Source organism: Sciurus vulgaris, assembly GCF_902686455.1.
Source record: "Sciurus vulgaris genome assembly, chromosome: 11".
Taxonomy (NCBI): domain Eukaryota; kingdom Metazoa; phylum Chordata; class Mammalia; order Rodentia; family Sciuridae; genus Sciurus; species Sciurus vulgaris.
In genome coordinates, this window is record NC_136472.1 from 66,146,451 (window position 1) to 66,164,546 (window position 18,096).

At 46.2% G+C, this 18,096-nt stretch overlaps 1 protein-coding gene across 2 annotated transcripts in view; it reads left to right on the forward strand.

The window, feature by feature from the left end:
• The first annotated feature begins 4,343 nt into the window (after positions 1-4,343).
• The window catches only part of DCHS1 (dachsous cadherin-related 1), a 34,600-nt gene continuing 20,847 nt past the window's right edge, over positions 4,344-18,096 (forward strand). The window contains exons 1-2 of one of the 2 annotated variants that reach the window (XM_079105694.1): positions 4,344-4,601; positions 10,055-10,138. The gene's annotated coding sequence lies outside the window, so the exon portion shown is untranslated. The remainder of the gene's footprint in view (positions 4,602-10,054; positions 10,139-18,096) is intronic. The other variant, XM_079105693.1, reaches the window with a different exon arrangement.

The window sequence follows — 18,096 nt, forward strand, 5'->3', positions numbered from 1 at the left end:
TCTATGATAACACATACTCCACTCTCTTGTTTGGCTCCTACTTTTTTTTTTTTTTTTTTTTTTTTACTATTTCTTCTCAATCTCCTTCATGGCTCTTTTGTAACTCATCCCTTAAAGACAGACCGGACAGTTTTCTCACTGTGCACTCACCATAGGTGACCGCATTGGTTTTCAGAGCTCCATTTACCCACTTACCACCTATACTTTTTTTTTTTTTTTTTTTTTTTTGGTACTGTTGAACCCAGGGAACACATCCCTAGGCCTTATTTATTTATTTGAATCAGGTTCTCACTAAGTGGCCAGGCCTGACCTTGAACTTATCATCCTCCTGCCCCAGCCTCCCATGTCACTGTAATTATGGGCATGTGCTGCTGCACCCAGGAACACCTACATACTGATGGCTCCAAAATATCTATTCTCAGCTCTTTCCTGAGCTCCAAATTTTATACTTGACCACTCGATCTTCAGTTTGATACCTCAACTACATCTTAAGTTCATCATATCCAAAACCAAATTCATCACTTTGCCTCTTTCCGCAAACCTCCTCCTCTTTTTCCTCCCAACCTGAGTAACATCACTAATACATAACCCAGGATATGGGGGCCATGTTAGGATCCTCCCTTGCCACACCTCTCACTACTAGCCAGTCACCAAGTATCATAGTTTCATCTCCGCAATTTCTCTCATATCTTATTCCTCTTTTCTAATTCTACTATCACTACCTTATAGTTTAGATCTCCATTATAAGCAGTGCAACTGAAACTCATTTCTATCTGGTCTTCTTTCATCCTTAGTATTGCTGGATCACCACCACAGTTGCCTCTATACCACCCTACATAGGCAGAGCTATCTCCATTCAGACCCTGTGATTTTGAACGTGGTACTATTTATTCTACCTGAAAGTCCCTTCTCCAACTTCTCCCTCCGTTATGCTTCTACTCATCCTTCAAGATCCAGCCCACCACTATCTTCATGACACTATTTTCTGATGTCCCATCCCTGGTCTACATTAGGAATTCCTTCTATGCCCACAACCTCATGACTTCCTCTGTTATACTTTCTGGTGCCAATTTGTAATTCTGTCTTTACAGCTTACTGTGAACTTCTTAGTCCTGTCTTAATTATGTGTCTTTTGTATAAAGCTACACATTCAACAAGTGAAGGATGCAAGAAAATAAATAAATATAGTTATCCTATTTGAAAAACTCTCTTTTCCCTTAACATCCTTGTTCCCTATACCCAAAAAGTCTCTCTCCTTCCCTGGAGTCCAGCTCTTAAAGAACAAGTTCTGCTCCAAATCTTCACCTCCTTTCCTCCCACTCACTCCTTTAGTATTGAGGGCTGCAGCTTCCATCCCTGCCACTGCACCTACCCAGCTGTTCCCAAGGTCATCCCCCAACCCCCAGGATAAATCCAGAGGATACTTTTCAGTCCTCGCCTACCCAGCCTCTTCTGTGTCAGTCAACCCCGATGACTACTCCCTATACCACAGCTCCTTCAGGTCTTTCCCTTGGCTTCGCCAGCACCACTCACCTCCCTGTCCTTCTCCTCCCTTCCAGGCATGCTGTCACACTTTCCTTTGAGGGCTGTTTCTCCTCTTTCCAACCTTTTAGTGTTGGAGATTCTCAGGGTCTGTCCTAGACTCTTTCTTTTTCTAATGTGCTTGCTCTCCTGAGCAATCTCATTCCCTTAGTTCCCCTTATCATGTCACATTTACCATATAAGGCAACCCAAACCTAAGGAGATTGCTCATTTTCCCAATGAGAAAATCCAGAAAGATTTTGATCAGCCTGAAAATGTACACAAGATGAGGATGAAACAAACAAGTCTACTTCTATTAGTTCATCGATTAAATTTTATATATTTAAATTCATATATCATATGAAATTACAGAAGTGACTAAATATTGGTGGCATTACTCTTAAAATACACCCTGAAAAGCAGTATCTTTCTCATTAAGTCACTTTTTCATCCATCTTATACATCTTCCCAAATCAGATGACTTGCTCTTCAGTCTAAGTGAAGGATATGGGAGAGGACACAGCACAGTTTGAATCCACAGAGGATGCAGTCATTGGAAACTCTATCCCAAGTCACAAGTCCCATTTGCATCACACTAGGGCAGTTAGCTTTTGGCACGCCTTCTGCAAGGGTATGTTCACAGAATCACTTGATGTATTGTATTCTAAAATCATTTTTTAATTGTTAACTTTTATACTGAAGTATAGCATTTATACAGGAAAGGGCACAAATCATAAATGTACAGTTCAGTGGACTGTCATAAAGTGAAAGCGTCCATAAAACATCACTCAAGTCAAGAAATAGAACATTTCCAGCTCTCAGGAGCCCCTCCCAAGTACTATGTACTGCTTTTTAAAGTAATCTTTTAAAATATTTTTAGAGCATCCAACACATGCAGTTGTGAGGTCATACCATCAGGAAATAGTTACCAAAGTTGTGTTAAATTTCTTTGACCAGGGATTCTGTGGCAAATGACTTCTACTAGCATCCAAAATAGCATTGTTGAGGACATTTCAGGCTAATGGGTCTTGCCCAAACCAGCATATGTAGTTAGCATTTTTACTGGATACCAACCACGTGCCAGATACATTGTGCTTTGCCTATATTAAATAATTTAATCTTTAGTCCCATTTTATAGATGAGAAAACCGAGGCAGAAACAGGTTAAATAACTTTCCCAAAGGCACACAACTTGAAAATGGCAGCATCTGGACCCCGAGCCAGGCAGTCTGGCTCCGGAGTCCACAAGCTTAGTCACCATACCATACTGCCCTCTGCAGTGGTTTGTTGTTCAAAATAAAGTAAATGAGAGCAAACCCTGTAATATGAGAGACTTTGTAAGGACTCAAATTAAGGTTACTCCTCTTTCCTGAGGAATGATTTTGGAAAAACAAAAAAGCAAAAACCTCACCCTATATTCAAGCTTATACGGTATTTGCAGATGACTCCCAAATATTTATGTCCATCTTAGACCGCTCCTCTAAGCTGCAGACCTACCTACTTAACAGGCACTTCAAAGTCAGCAGCCCCAAATCACAAGTCATCATCTTTTTATACCAACCCAAAAAGCCATCATCTTTTTATACCACTCCTTCTCCTTTTGTGTAGAACAGCGATTGTCACCACCATCCACTCAGCTGCCCAAGCCAGAAATTTGGATGCCATCAAAGATCCCAGCTTCTCCCTCACTCTTCCAAAATCACACTCCCTTCCTCTGCTTAAGAGAACCTTTGTTCTCTCTCCCCAGTAGCTCTTCGTTTCTTTGTGCCACTTGTACATGTCTCAAATTCAGACTTTATATTTTCTTTCTTACAGCCTACTCAAAGTCAAAAGGAGAAGGAAGAAGTCAAGTCTTTTAAGATCGTTTAAGGTCCACTTCTGACTAACTTCACCTCTCTCCATTTTTCTCCTCCCAAAGGGCCCCTCAAGATCGTTCCTATTTCTTAATTTCCTTCACACTTTATTTTTTCTTTGGGGAATATACTCTGAGTTAGAGAGACCACCATTCCTTAAACTCTTGGGTCCAATACCTCCTGGTCTCTAGCTTCAAATTTGGGATCAGTAAGGAAGTGAGAGGAAAGAGACCCCAGGAGTGGAGGAGAGAAAAGGGATAAAGACCACAGGGGGAAATGAGAAGGGACTAGCAGGAGAGAATGGGGACATTAACAAGGAGGGTAGGCTAGGGATGAGAGAAGAGAATGGAAAGGTGTGAGGGAAAAGCGGTCAGGAGGAGATGGGGAGAGAAAGCCAGGGGGAATGGGTAAGGAGAAAGAGGTGAACAGAAGAGACAGGGAAGGGTGAGAGAGGAATTTCGAAAGAGATGGGGAGAATCTTATGTAGAGGCTGAGAGGGGAGAATCCAGCAAATGGCACGGAGAGAAGGGGCGGGCGGGGGACAGAGGAAAGCAGGGGAGAAAGGGAAGGGAGAATGAAGGTAAAGGCTGGGGGAGAAGAGGCGAGAGCGAGAACAGGGCAGTGACAGGGAAGAGGGATGGCGAGGGAACAGGGGTCAGAGGGAAGGAGGTGAGCAGTAGGGACTGCAGAGAAGGGGCAGAGGAGAGAGGACGTAGAGGACCGGACGGGAAAGGACCGGGAGAAGTGACGGGCAGAAAGGAAGAGGACCAGGACTAGGGCACGGCGCGGCGCAGCGGCCGGATCCAGCGCCCGGGACTGGTGGCCGGGAAGTGGAGGGGCGGAGGGATGGGCGGGATGGAGGTGGGGGAGCCGCGGCGAGCGCGGGTGGGGGCGGGGGCGGGGGCTCGCGGGCGGAGGGGCGGGGGCTCGGGTTACCGCGCGGAGGGCGGGGGAGGGGAGGGGAGGGGGCTCCGGGCCGCGGCGGCGGATCTCGCATCCTCCGCGGGGCGGCTGTGGAGGGGGCGGCGCCCCGGCGGTGGCGGACCGACGGATCGACGGCCAAGGGAGCGCAGACCGACGGCCGGCCGCCCGGAGGGGATTGCGGCCGGAGGCAGCGGCGGCGGACGATGCGCGGCCCCAGGGCCCGCGCGGGCGGGCGCTGCCCCGGGGGCTGACCGCAGCCGGACGGCGCCCCAGCACCGGGCGAGGGAACCCGCGTCGCGCGGAGGTCAGTGCCCACAGCCGCCCTGCCCGTCTGGCCGCGCCGGCCGGGTCCGCGGGCCTCCCCGGGGCAGCGGCGGCGACGGCGGAGCCGGGGGCTTTGTTCTGAGCCGGAGACAATGGGGGAGGGGGGGCCCGGGCCTGCGGGACCAGGGCGAGCGTGAACGTGAGCGTGGGGGCAGGGCCTGGGGGTCTTTGTGTGCGTGTGTCATCTACCCGGAGAGTGTGGCGGCATGAAGAGTGTGCCTGGGGTGTGGGTGAGGGCAGGGCTGTGTGTGTGCCACTCGGAGTGGTGAGCGCATCGTCTGAGTGTGAGTCAGTGCGTGTCCCCTGAGGTTGTGTTGTTCGTGTGTGTCTGTGTAACAGTGTGTGCATGTGTCTCTCCAAGGTGATGTGAGTTAGAATGAGTGTGTGCCATGGTGAGCAAGTCTCTCTGAGGGTGTGCGTTTGTGTGCATATGTGTGTGTTGTGTCCAGATCTGTGGGAGCCATGTGTCAGAACGTGGAGGATGGGTGTGTGACAGAGACAAACTGAGAGACAAAGAAACTGAGTGGGGAGAAGTAAAGAGAAGCAAAGAAGAGGCAGGCAAAGCCTGAAGTGGAGGTAGGTCATCCAAACTGGTGTTCTAAGTGAGAACCAGTGCAGAAGCCAGTGGGAGTTTGTGTCCAGGATGCTTAGATCAGAATCCTGTGCCGGGGACAGAGGGAGGTCACCACAGGCCTGGGTCCCACAAGGAGGGGGTAGGGAGAGGGAGGCCTAGAAGCACAATGAACTCAGTGTGACATGGGCTGGGCCCTCAGCCACAAGGTCATAGGCCAGAAAAATATTGTCACTTATGTCAACTCTTCAAATACCCACAGGGGACATGGTCATAGCCCTTCTCAACTCACAGGGGGGACACAATCTCAGTCAACATACATCCTCAAGAAATAGTCTCACAGCCACCTAACACCCTCAAGAAGCACAATCAGAACCAATGCACGCACACTGCAGACTCTGTCAAGCCAATGTACACCTATGGGATATGCTCTCAGGACAGTGCACACCCACAGCAAAAATGTCACGACCAAAAAAATTCCTACAGGATCATTATCACAACCAACACATACAATTGAAGACACAGTTATTGAAAACACCCCTCGGGAGATACTGTCCACAACAATACACTTCCGATACAACATATCATGTAGGTTATATATACTTTAGCAGAGCTGCTCACAGGCAGGTATGCCTGACACTACAGAAGGCTGTATTGTGATTGCCCTTACCTCACAGCTGCTTGCACACCCTTAGGAGATGGTCATAGAAGTTACATGCACACTGCAGGAGTATCTGTCCCTAACTGCTGAATAAACTCCTTACTTACAATGCTGGCACCATTACTATTTCTCATCCATAGACCTCCTGAGCTCCCTTTCTGTTCCCAGGATGGTCTTCCCTTCACCTATATCATGCCATACTTCTAAGTGTCCTCTTCAGTACCAGCTTCACGGTTTCTTCCACTCCTTAGCCTCTGCTACCTTCTTTCATCCCGGAGCACTGTACAGTCTTATTTAATCTCTAAAATTCTAATATTCCTACATTCCACTCTCTGCCCACAGCCTCCTTTATCTTCCCATCTTTCAGATGCCCTCCCTCCTATTAGGCTTTTTAAACTTTTAAATGAAACTCTTACCCTTGACCTTTTTTGATTTTTCCTACGTCTGCTCCTTCCTGGCTTTGTGCTCTCTTTCCAGCTCATATGCCAAGGACCGTCCCTTCACTCCTTGGCCACTTTGTTTCCATGTCCTTGAGCCCCTCCCATCCATCCTATCCTAGCTAGGATGATTTCCTCAGCCACACCAAGTGACATGTCTATAAATTCTTGCTTCTATAAATTCCTCCCTCATCTAGGCCTCCTTAAAAAATGAATAGATTATTTTTTCTATGTTTTCACACTCTTTACCCCACATCCCTCACCCCATTATTTTCAGTAGATTTGTTAATCAATCCACTGGTTTATTCATTTAGCAAACACATACTAACCACCTGGTCTGTCACGCATTGTACTAGGAACTGGCATTACAAGAATAAACAAAATGGATATGGTCCTCGCCCTCATGGAGCTTACAGGGTATAAGGTGAGTGTCATAACATGGCAGCACAGAGCAGAGAAAACTATGCCTGCATAGGGAGAACAGAAATGCTGTTCTGGAAAAAAAAAACAGCATTTAAACTTAAACTTTGTGGATAAATAGGGAGTCAGCCAAGCACAGGAGAGGTGGAGGTGAGAGAGAATGGGTGGAGAATATCCCAAGTCAAAAGAGCAGCACATGAACATTCATGTGTGCAAGAAAGTATGATGTGTCTGAAGGACAGAGCAGTGAGTGAGCAGAGCGCTTTTAGATGAGGTGAGAAGTGGGGAGTGCATGGGGAAGGTAGGCAAAGGCTGAGATCATGCAAGGTCTTGCAGAAGAAGAATAATTTAACCCGTAAATAATGGAGAGTCACTGGCTGTGGAGTGATGTGACCAGCTTTGTTTTAGAAATACCACTCTGACTGGGCTTGTGGAGACTGGAGGAGGAGATTGACAAGGAGGAGGACAGTGAGTGTTGTAGGAACCCTGGTGGGCCTACAACCAGGGTTGTAGGCCTGAACTGGAGGAGTGGCAAGAGGGAGAAAGTGGATGCAGGAGCTAAACATTGGGGTTAGCAGGACTTGATCTCAAAATGGATGTGGGATTTGGAAGAGAGGGAGGAATTAGAAGTAGAAAACCTGTTCTACTCATTTGCTGAAGAAATTGAGGCTGTCTGGTTTGAATTCCCTCAGCTTTCTGCCTCTTCCTTGAAATTTTACCTGCATCCTTTTCAATTTTTTTCTCCTCCCTTCCCATAATAATGAATAGATATTCTTCTGTTTGAGGCCAGTTCTCCATCTGTACTTCCATCTTCTCCGGGGAAACTTCTTTTAACTGATTATTCCATGTCTTCTTCATGTTTCCAGTTCCTTCTCTCCCATTCCTCCTGGGAGCACATCATGATCCTCCAGTCCCTCATCCTTCTTAAACCCTTTAATACTCCTTTAGCTAAGAGGCTTTCTTACTTTACTTCACTGCCACTATTTGTGAAAAATCCTGCTAATAACTGTTCCTACTTCTTCACTTCCCATTCACTCCTGCCTCTCCTGTGTAACTGCCCTCCCTAAGAGAAAGTTACCTCTCTTCTGTCAAATCTGGGGCGTTTTTTTCAAAAGTCCTCAAGTGCTTGATCTCTTGGCAGGAGCTGACATTGTTGAGCTTTCTTTCCCCATTGAATTGTTCTTGATTTTGGTTTCTGAACCACTGCTTTATTCTATTAACATGTAACGAGCACCTGTGTGCCAGCCGCACTGCTAGGTGATGGCAGTGGAATACAATGTTAGACATGACTGTTCCTACACTCCAAGAGTTGCCACTTTAGTTGGGGAGGAGAAAGAAATAGGTAGAATGATTTCTATCACTGTGCTGCCATGATTACAGTATGATGGGATTGTGCATTTCTCTCCAAAAGCTCCTTCTAGCTATTGTCTCAGTCTGCTTTAAGAGATCCTTTGCATGGCCCCTATATGTTACTATTGTTTAAGGTTCTGGCTTGGACTTTCTTATTATCTCACTGTATATGCAGCCCATTCATTTCCAGGGTTTTACTTATCCTCTATAGGCTGAAGATTCCCAAATATTGCTCTAAACCTGCAAATCTGTGGCATACTTGATCTTCACTACATGACTCCCAGGCTCCTTATTATGTGCAAACCTGAACTCATTTCTTCTCCAAATGACTATCCCCACTTAGTTTGTAAGCTGAAAACCCAGATATTAGCAGTAGCCACTCCCTTCTTCACTTGTACCATAACCCAGAAGGTTCTTGGAATTTATTGATTCTACAAGGTTCTTGAAATTTATTGATTCTACTTTCCCTCTAGCAGTCTCTGAAGTCCCATCCCCTTTTCCTCCATTGCTTCTGCTGTTGCCCTTACTTAGCCATCTTTTCATGTGGATTTTTTTGAGCGCTTCCTAAATGATCTTTCTTTACTTTGCTCGTCCCTCTTCTAATCCATTCTCACTATGGCAAGAGAGACTTTCTTAAAGTGCAAATCCAGTCACATCACTGTCATTCTTCAGTGTTTCATCATTTTTTTTTTTTTACTAAAATCTCTACTTTTTAATGAGGCTTATGAAATCGCGACTTGACTCCCCCCAACCTCCCCAGCCACATGACCTCTCCCATTTCCCTTACATTTTGAGTTCCAGACATTTTAAATTCCTTGTAGTTCCCCAAAGACATGGTATTCTTCTTTGTTCTTGGTCCTTTGCACATACTGCTCTGGCTGAAAGGCCCTTCTACTCCCTTCTTCTACTAGCTAATCCTTTCTCTTGCTCAGATCTATTGACAGCCCTGCCTTCCCTGATTCATCTTCAGGAGCTCCTTTTGTTTCACTGTTGTTATTGCCTCAACCTGTTCTGTCTCAACAAGGCTGGGACCTCCTTGAGGCAAGGTTGCATATTATTCATCTTTGTGACCCAGGGTCCCACACTCACGGTTAACAATGAACGAATGAATGATTACCTGAGACACCTCAGCATATCCCTCACCCTTACTCTTCAGAAGACTCTTGTTCTCAGATGGTCACATGATCAGGGAACTTTCACTTGACATACTTGTCCCACTGCAGACATTCCTTCCCCACAGCTTATCCTTTCTCACCCCATTCTGTCTCCTCTCTCTCCCTTTTACCTGGGCTTCTCTTTTCCTGGTTCCTGTTCCTCAGTCCTGTCTGAACCTTACTTCTTTATTTAGTCATCAGATATTTAAGGAGCTCCGGAAGCTTATAGACCCACAACTATTGGGCCAAGTATCGTTATTTAGGTTCTTGGAAAGAAGGAAGGATGCCAAGGTTGTGACCTCTCACAGGCACTACAATGCTTCACCATGTCCTCTACTCTACCAGACCCCTTCCCTGGAAGTATCCTAAGCTGTTTCTTTTTCTAATGTACCACATACTCACCCTGAGCCCAACGTGGGCATTCTGGACCCTGCTCCTTCCTAACTTAGGTTCCCTGGTTCTTGTGCCCTCCTCCTCTTCCCTATCTTGCTGGTCAGTTGTAACAGAAGCAAACCTGGCCTCTCTCCTCTCTTATGCACTGGTACTTGTTAGCAAAAGCCACTCCCAGAGGTTCATGCTGCTGGATCCCAGCTGCTGGCCAGCTTCCTGCTACCTGTCCCTTCCTTTAGCTCCATTGTCCATGTTCCCTAGGTGACCCTCTGAGATGTGGGCATTTTTGACCACTGCCATTTGGGAGGGGCTTCCATGTGCTAATGCCCTTGGTGAAAGTTCATCTTCTTTGGATGGTCCACAAGTCTGAATCAGGCTACCCGTCTCTGCTCACTTAGCACACTAAAATGTCCTTATTTTTTTTTTTTTTTTTTTTTTTACTTCTCTAAGCTGCTCAATGGAAGGAGCTTATTAGTTCTCAGAGCCTAGAACTTGCCTCCCATATGACTGCTGAGAAAGAAAGAAGACTAAGAGGTAAGCGGGGAGGGAGAAGGATAGCTACACCTCAGACCTTCTAGCCACATCATTTATGATCTGGGTGACTAGGTTCTCTGAGCTTCCTTTTCTCAGGTAAAAATAGGGCTAATGATATCTCTTTAAGAAAGTTGTTTTGGAGGTTCAGGAAAAAAAAGTATTAAGTGTTCAGCTATTAGTATAACTTGATTATTTATTTTTGCCATGCTTAGGATCAACTCCAGCAATTTTATGTCTAAAATCTTAGTCCTGTACTAGTTTCTTCTGATCCTCAATTTATCACTTCCCCAAATTTATTCTTCCTTCTCTATACCTTTTTAATATTTTAAATTTATTTTTATTATAGAGAATTTTAAACGGAATGGTAAAATGTGTCCCCAGGCAGTCATTACCCAGCTTCAACAACCATCAGAAATCTCTATTTCCTTGTTTCATCTTTACCTCTACCCACTCCCCACTTCATTCACTTGTAAAAATTTTAAAGTAGATAAGACTGACAAATGGATGCTCCAGCGTAACATACCCCCATGTCCAGGTGCTGAGCCTTTCCATCATCCCAGAAAGTGCACCCTCTAGTTGTTGCTGCTGTCTTCAGTACATTTCTTCCTTAAAGCAATCTTTCTTTATGTTTGTCTTATGCATAATTTCTGCCCATTACTAAGTTTTCAGCAGATGATAAAAGTTTCAGGGTTTGAAATGTAGTCTTCATCATTGAATGATAAGGTTTCAGGGGTCTCAGTTGGCCAACTCCATTGTTCTAGGCCCAAGGTGAGATAGAACATCATGGCAGAAGAAAGCAGCTCAGGACATGACAATCAGGAAGCAGAGTCCTTTATATCTTTTCGATCGCTCTATCTACACCTTTCTTTCCAGCTCTGGCCTCACTGGCCTGCTCTGCAGCCTGGACTCTGATTGCCCAGTTTTGGGATCAGACCCTTGCTGCTCATCACCACCACTTCCAGTTCCCTCTGCCTGCACTGCCCATGTCTGCCTTGGTCTCTCTACTGTGAACACCATAAAGGCAGATACTTGATCTTTCTGGTCACTGTTCTGTTTTGTACATGGTATAGTCTTTGGCACATGATAAGCCTTGGCATATATTTGTTGAATAAATCTGTCAGTACTTCACATGCATGCATTAGGTCCTCCACTTCCTTTCCCCATGTTTTCTTTCATTCCTAGAGGCCTCCAAGCATCCTCCATGTTCTTTCCCTCCTCTGACCACCTGACCCTGTGCTCACCTGACCCTGTATCTGATTGACAGTTGCCTCATTACTGATCTTCTTTTCCTCTAACCTACCTTGGGCATACTGCCAGATATATTCTCCTTAAGCAAAACTTTGGTCATTCTTCTTCCTTGTTCTGTTGCCTAGCCAGCCATATGACTCTTTATCTGAGCACACAAAGCCCTCCACCAGCAATTTAGTCTAACAGAAAGCACCAGCTCTGGAGTTCATCAGAACTGCATTCTAAATGTCTCTCTACTGATTTCTTTGGGCTTCAGTTTCCTAATCGTCAAGTAACACTTACCCCAGGGTTATTGTGGTGTATGTGTTGCAAAACAGCAGCAGCTAGCATTTATTGAGGCTTCCCTATGTATCAGGTATTATGCTAAGTGTTGTGTGAGAATTGTCTAATTTAATTCTCATATATCAGCCACATAAGGTCAGCACTTTAATCCGTGTATTTCAGAATAGGAAATAAAGGCTTAGGAAGGTTAAATAAGTTGTTTAGGGGGATGCTGCAAGTGTCCAAGTCAGGATTTGAACTCAAGTCTGACAGCAGAGCCTGTCTTCTTAGCCACGGTAGTAGTAGCTCATGCTTGCATATTTACTGCTGTGTGCCAGTCATTGTTCTGACTGCTGAGTACGAAGTAGTAGGTATTATTTTCATACCCATTTTATAAATGAGGAGATGGAAGCACTGAGAAGTTAAGTGGCTTGTCCAGGCTCACAGGGCTAGTAAGTGCAAAGCTAGGAGTCAAAGTCAGTGATCAGTCTTAACCACAACCTGTCCTGACTTCTTGTGACATATTGTCTCCCTATCTAGGAAAGCAGTAAATGTGTATTGATGAATGAATCTGTGATGAATCTAATTTGATCTCTGCCCAGCTCTGAGTCAATATGTTCTCTCGTTTCCCACTGCAGGAGTCCTGCACTCTCTCCACTCTCCTGACGTGATTCCAACATCACTAGTGACATCCTTACTATTAGTTCAGGGACCTCTTCTCAGCCCCCATCTTACTTAGACTCTCAGCAGCGCTGGACACAATCAATCTCTCCTTCCTTTTTTAAATGTTTCGTCCTTCACTTCTGTGATGCTGCCTCCAGGAAGCATAAAGTTCTCCTCTACTGCCCCTTCTGTGTGCCTGTTCCCCAGGGTTTTGAACTACATTCTTTTCTCACACTCTACATCATATCTGATAGGGATTTCCACACACATGGCTTTCAATTACCCTGTGATTTGTCCCCTAAGCTCTGGGCCTGCAAATCCAACTATGCCTGGGGCATGTCCATGAGGGGATTCCAACAGCATTCCTCAAAATGACTTCTCCTCTTCAGTATCCTAATGGCACCACAATGATATCTAGGCCAGAACTGTGGGAGGCAGTCTGGAGTCTGGAGTCCAAGCCTCGTCCATTTCACCTCCTCACCTCTTCCACTTCACCTCCTCACCTCTTTGTGTCTTCTAAGTGCCAACACTGCTAACCTGAACTATTACAGATGCCTCACCGTTGGTTTCTCTCTTGTTCTAGATTCCCTTCCTTCTTCAGGACTCCAGTGTCTTCCTAGGCCCCTCCCCTTAGCTTCTCCATAATTTCTTCCCCTCCATCTTTTCCCTTCTCCCTAAATCCCGCAACATGAAAGCATAGTCCTGGGAGCAAATTAAGGCTGCATTAACTCAGGAAAATTGTTTCATTCTAAGCCTCAATTTCCTCATTGGAAAATGGAAGCTGGAATTCCTTTCTCACAGGGTTGTTACGATGATTAAATGAGATACTGTCTGTGAATTGCCTGGCATGGGGCCCAGTATAGTGTAAAAGCTCAGAAAAAAGAACTCTGCTGTGCACATCTGTCCTCAGTCTCTCCCTGGAGTGCCTTCTGGGACCTGTCCTCAAGGGAGACAGAGCCAGGCCCTGGGGCTGCCCTGGCCACTGTGCCAGAGATATCCAGGGAAGCTCATTTGTCAGTCTTTTTCCTCCCACCACCTCCTCTCTCTCCCTCCCTTTCCTCTCACTGTGCTCCTGCCCCCGCCCCCCAAAACCTCTGGCTGTTCTTGTCTCTACTCACTCTTTCCTCTGCAGTACTTACTCTCCCTTAGTCTTGCTCCCTGTCACCCTCCAATCAGAACTCTCACTTTTTTTTCTATTTTCTTTATGCCCAGTCCTGTATCCTCACTTCCCTTTGCTCACTGAGGTTATCCTCTTCTATCTCCATTTCTAACTTGTCTGCCTTTCATAGCCCCCACCACCACCCCTGTTGTCTTCTGGTCCTGCCCCTCGCTGGCCCTGGGACAGGAAGTTGAGGGAGGAGGCCTAGGCTGTGCCAGCTCCCCCAGCCTGCTTCCCTTTCTGTACCTTGGCCACTCCTATGCTTCCTCCTGGAGAGCACCCCCTCCCTGTGGTCCCCTGCTCCTCCCCCCAGCCCACCTCTCTTTCGTCTTTCGAACATGTTCCCTGTTGCTCCCCGGTCCTGCAGACACACAGGCTGGGGATGGGGTTTGCGGGGAGGCTCTGTTAGCTAGGAAGGGTGAATTGACATCACGTTTCAGGCCCCAATGAACAGTCTTGCCCCTCCCCCTCCTAATGAGAACCAGCTGTGGTTCCAGAGGCCCAGATGTGGGGATAGAGGGGGAGAGCAGGATGGAGTCGGAGGACCAAGTAATGGGACTAAGAACAGAGCAAGGGCATGTAGTAAGGCAGAAATGAGTAAGAGAAAATATATAACAGAACTGGACAAGACAGATTGGGTGAGAAGACAAGATGGACAGGTTAGTCCAACCCTGAGACAGGATGGAACAGATGCGAAGAGGAAAGAGAAAAGAATGGGAAGATGGAGAAGTCTTAGGAAAGAGGCAGTGAGAGACACCGGACAGATGGGAGAGATGGTGCTGAGAATAGGCTGGAGAGAGGATGAGACAGTCTCTGGAGAGAGTCTGGAGTTCGAGTTTGAAACTGGAAGCTGTGGAGCAGGAAGTGATGAGGCATAGTCCAGACAGAGGCCCCAGGGACCTGGAGGTCACAGCTGCAGCCGCAGAGCTGACCACGAGTGCCCCGGCAGCATGTGTGAGAGCACGCCTGCCTGTGGGTGGGTCTGCAGGCGTGTGTGTGTATGCCTGCCTTGTCAGTCTGTTCATACATGACAGCAGGCTTGCCCACAGTGTGTGTGTGTGTGCCTGTCTATGTATGGGGGGTTTCTGGGGGTGCAAATGTGCCTCTCCATGTGAGGTCCGTGAAAAAGTGCCTTCATGTGTGTGTCTCTATGCACATGTATGGCTGCATATGTTGGGGGGGAGTTCATGTAAATGAACATGCAGTCTGTGTGTAAAAACAGGCTCCTAGACACATGTGAGGAGGGTGCCTGTGTACGTGCCTTGACTGTGTGTGAAAGTGCATCTGTGTGAGTCTCTCATCTGTGTGTCTGGCAGTGTGAGAGAGTGTGCCAGGCTGTGTGTGGGCCTGTGACTTTGCTCATGCGCCTTTGTGTGTAGGAGTGCACTAGGGGGAGTTTATAATGAACAGGGACCCAGGTTGGGTAATGAAGAGAGCATGGGGTTCCACGGAGTTTGGGAGAATGGGCTGCTTTCACACAGGGCATCTACCTGGGCCTGAATCCTTCCTCTTCAAAGCTGATCATTTATCTGAGCTTTAATCTCATACTTCTGATACATCATTTCTTCCATAAAATTTATTGATTATGAACTATGTGCCATGCTTTATGCTATACATAAAGTTAACTAAGATATACCCTTGACTCTTAAATAGCTCATTGTCTGGGTAGGGAGAGAAATTATTATAATACAAAGAGTAATACATCCATTCACCTCATTGTCCATTACCTTCTCTCACCCCAAACCACTACTGCTTTTTTTCCACTGACTGATGAAATGAATAAGACCAACCCTCAACCCTTGATCCTTAATGCAATCTCTGGACTTAAATTCAAGTGTTTCACAGATAAGGAAAATAACACTTATACTGGACTCAAACCCAGCCCAAACTCCAAAGTCCTTGCTCTTTTTATGGCCTTGCACAAATGGGAGAGATGAAAGTTGGAAGCTTAACTGGGGATCAGAAACTCACTTCCCTTCAGAAGACAAGAAGTTCTAGAGTAGAGAAAATCCTTAAAGACTCAAGGACAAACTTCTAAAGCTACACATTGACCAGAGTGTCTCAGGGTCATGTGCTCACATGTTTGTGTGTATGTCATCTGCGTTGGCATATCACTGTGGACCTTTCTTCCGAGTGAGTTAGTATGTGAGTATGGTGACGTAGAAGCATGAAGCTCCACCCACTCATTCAGCACTGATTGTCTGCTTATGCTATTGCTCTACAAAATGCTGGAGAAGCAGAGACCAGCTAACATCTGCCACTACTCTCAAGGAGCCTCCAGTCCAGTGCAGGAGCAAACACATGAACACATTAGGGCTGCTGTGCAGTTTATTGCCAATGTGTTCCCAAAACTGTGGGAGCCCAGCAGAGTACAATGGGCTCTGCATGGGGTGGGGTTGGGGCTATATCAGAGAACAATTCACAGAAGACAGGACATCTAAATTAGGTCTTGAAATTCAAATAGGAGATGACCACATGGAAAGGATTTTTAGAAGCTATCTCGAGATGAGATCATACCACATACAAGGCAAGGAGGAGTTAGGAAGGAGCATACGACATTTAATCTTGGATGCAAAGCATGGTGGGGAAGATGAAGGCAAAAGACACAAGAGAGGTTGACAGGTCTCAGACTGCAAAGACACACTAAGAGGTTGGACTTTATGTGTAGATAAGAAGTCCTATACTTAATATTTACAAATTCCTTGAAACTGAAGGCACACGTTTGTATCTGTGTGTATCTGCATTTCTTTTTCTGTGGAGAGGAAGTTTTCTGCTGTTAGTAATGGGGAGGAATTATTGTGAACTTTTAACTAGGAATGGTTTGGTAAGAGTTGTGTGACTCTCTAGCCTGGCAGAGATAGAGTGTCTGAGCCAGGAGGTGAGGGGACCAGTAAGGAGTTGTAGGAATGCAAAGATGACGATGGTTGGCTGGAATAGCAGCAGTGTGGAAAGGGAGGAAAGGGCAGAACTGAGACATGTCTAGTTGAAATGGTCAGGTTTTAATGACAAAATGGAAATCAGATTGAAAAAAAGCAAAAAGCAAAGACAGTGTCTACATTTCTGGCTGGGACACCTGGATAGGTAGTGGTGCTGTTCATGGAAAAGGGAATGAAGGAGGAAAATCAATTTGAAGTGAGGTCTAGGAATATGTTGTGAAGTCCAGTATTTTGCTAGACATGTGTCTCCAGAGCTCTCCTGAGATGGAGATTGGAAAGTCATTGGCAAATAGATGGCACATAAGAAGTGACTGATACATTTTAACTGAGGGCATGAGAGTAAATAAGATAACCCAGGCAGAGTGCAGGGAGAGGGAAAAGACAGAACCCTGAAGATACCTAAAGGTGAAGGGGTGGGCAGAGGGAGAACTTGTGAGGAAGACTGAGGAGTAGACAGGGAAGCATGTAGAAGCCAGGTGGGGTGGAGTCATAGTGTGAAGTCAAGAGGAGCAGGCTTCAAGAAGCCAGTGATCAACGATCCAGTGTTCCAGAATGATCCAGCAAGAGGAAGGTTTAACAATGACCCCTGGATCTAGAACACGGAAATAGGTGGAAGCTTAGTGAGAGCAATGTCACAAGAGAGGAAGCCCCATTGCAGGAGGTGTGCGAAGGGGAAAATGGGGGAAATAAAACAACCTTTCAGAGAGGGCAGTAGCTTCAGATGTCCCTGTTATCCTGCAGCTGCTTCCCTTCAGGCTCTGTTTCCATCTCTCCACTGATTCTGCTCTTGCTAGTCACCAAATGCCTCTTTTTGAGTTTTAAGCCTCCTCCTTGAAATTTAGCAGCATTTGAAACCTGCTTCTCCTTAGGACCAAGGCATACTCCTCTTGGGCTGGCTGTCCGTCTGTCTGTCCCTCCCTCTCTTCCTTCCTTTCTTCTTCTCCTCCTCCTCCTCCTCCTTCTCTCTCCCTCTCCCTCTCCCTCTCCCTCTCCCTCCTTCTCTAATTGAAATTTCGTGCATCTGATAGTTAAAGCCAGAAAAGGGGCTCACTCCTCATTGCCTGCTTTCAAGCAGTCATTAAGCCCTGCCTGCCTCTTCGACCTCCTAAGCCCCCTCACCCCCACAGACATATCCACTTCTCACCACTTTCATTTCTAACACTCATTTGAGTCACTGGCAAAAGAGTGTCATCCCCTGGACTCCTACAGGTACCTCAACATCTTATCTGAATGCCCTTATTTTCTAAAGGGCAGTGACAAAGATCCTCAGACAATGTAAGTCATATCATGGCACTTCTTGAAATGCTTTAGTGGCTTCCATTTGTAATTAGGATCATGTCAAAATCTTCAGTAAGCTTCTGAGTCCTGCCTCGTTTCATACTCTGAGCTCCTATCACTATACCATACATGTATCACCTACCAACCCGCCCCAGATACTCTCACCCTTTCCAAATCCTGTTCACTCTCTCAGAATGTTCTTCTTTCCTTCCAGTATCCCTCCACCTCTGCCCAACATTGCCTAAGTAACACAACTTCTACTCACTATTTAGCACTAAACTTCAATGTCACTTCTTCAGAAAAGCCCTTGCTGAATCACGTTCTCTTGATTCCTGTACTTCTTCATAGCCCTCATCATACTTGTGACTACTCACCTAGCTCCAGACCTCTAAGCTTCATGAAGCCAAGGCCTG